Source organism: Quercus suber, unplaced genomic scaffold, assembly GCF_002906115.3.
Source record: "Quercus suber isolate HL8 unplaced genomic scaffold, Cork oak 2.0 scaffold_1087, whole genome shotgun sequence".
Taxonomy (NCBI): domain Eukaryota; kingdom Viridiplantae; phylum Streptophyta; class Magnoliopsida; order Fagales; family Fagaceae; genus Quercus; species Quercus suber.
Window position 1 is genome coordinate 38,741 of NW_027070492.1, and position 1,833 is coordinate 40,573.

Sequence of the window (1,833 nt, forward strand, 5' to 3'; positions counted from 1 at the left end):
GAGGACTTGAAAATTTGAAAGAAGCAAATCTTCATTTCATGACTCAGGGTTTTTCTGGATGAGTTTTTGGTGAATCCAGCCCTTCTATTTATAGCAGAGAGATGAAGAATGGTAGATGGAGTAGTCAAGAATGGCGGATGGAAATTTTTGGTGAGAATGGTAGATTCTTGACTGGTAGATGCCGAATGGTAGGTGGGAATGTTTGGCACCGAAAGGGGAGTGGTAGGTTGGACGGGTGACCCGATGTGATTTTGAGTTCAAGACACACTTGTGAGAGTTTATCTGTACTTTTGAAAGGGAAGCCTTGATGAAGTTTGGAGAATAACCTTGAGGGGATCCAAACTAAATGGATAAATCTCAAATTTTGATATTGAGAGCTTTAGTTTTGGACATTGTCAATACTTCGGAGATGTGAGTCAGATTAGTGATTTTCAAGTCACGAAAAACTATGCAAGACAAGTCTGGCTTGAAAATCTTGACTTTGAGTAGACCTCAACACAAAAATCAACTCCCTTGGAATTGAATCATTTGTACGATTTCTGAGTCTCAAATGATGGAACGGACTCCAAAATTGGAATGTACGCGAAAAATTGAGCAAGATAGGTCCATCTTAAAAATTTTGACTTTTGGTCACCATTTACGCAAAAGTCAACTTTTTGGAAATTGGACGTTTGCACAAGTTCCGAGCTTCGAACGAAGAAACGGATCCCAAAATCGGAATGTACTCGAAAAACTGAGTGGGATAGGCCTGTCTTGAAAATTTTGACTTTTTGGTCAACATTTACGCAAAAGTCAACTTTTTAGAAATTGGTCGTTTGCACAATTTCCAAGTTTCGAATGAAGAAACGGATCCCAAAATCGGAATGTACTCGAAAAACTGAGTGGGACAGGTCCGTCTTGAAAATTTTGACTTTTGGTCAAAGTCAAAGGTCCACTTGGTCAAATTTTTATTTTTATTTTATTTATTTTTATTTTTTTTTCAGTTGGTTCGAACCGGGTCAGACTTCCGGGTCGGTTCGGGTTAAACGGGTCAGACCAGTACAGATGGCTCAAACCGGGTTAGCTGACGTCATGCATGACGTCATACAACTAGGCGCGTGTCAGCATATAGCGCGTGGAAGCGCGTGGCGCGTGGGATAAAAGTATCGGCGCGTGCCCGCGCGTGATAAATGATGGAGGCACGTGTTCGTTGAAGCAGCGTTTGTCAGAGCTTCTAGAGGCGCGTGGAGGCGCGTGCCTCACTCTTTGGGCCTGAAATTTTCAGGTTTTGCCGAGAAAAGGCCGTTGGATCTAGTGGTGGTTCCTGTTTTCTGAATCTGTGGGCAGATTTGCACAGATTTGAAGGACTAGGCCGTTGGTCATCGCGAGCTTATGGCGGCGCGTGGTAGCGCGTGGTGGCTCTGTGGTTGATGATCTTTCTGGGTTTTGTAGATCGAGGGCCGATGGATCTAGTGGTGTCATCGGTTTTGTAAAAACTTTCTCGAATTTGTGCAGATTTAAATGAGAAACCTGCGGGACGTTGGGAGTTTTTTTTTTTTGGCAGTTCGTGGCCAACCATCTGGACATGGATTTTTCAGCTTAGGCATGTTGAAGGTTGTAGAAGACTTCTGTGAGTTGAATTTTGTGAAATCCTGTCAGAAGTTTTAGAAATCTGAAAGAGGAGACGACTTAAAAAAAAAAAAAAAAAAAAAAAAAAAACTATAAGTAGTCAATCCAAAAAAAGTCTTCCAAATATAATGCTTTGTTTATTTCGACATTAACATTTTCTGGAAAATGATTCATTTTTCAGAGAGTATTTTTTGGAAAATTATCTTATTTTTCGGTGTTTGATAA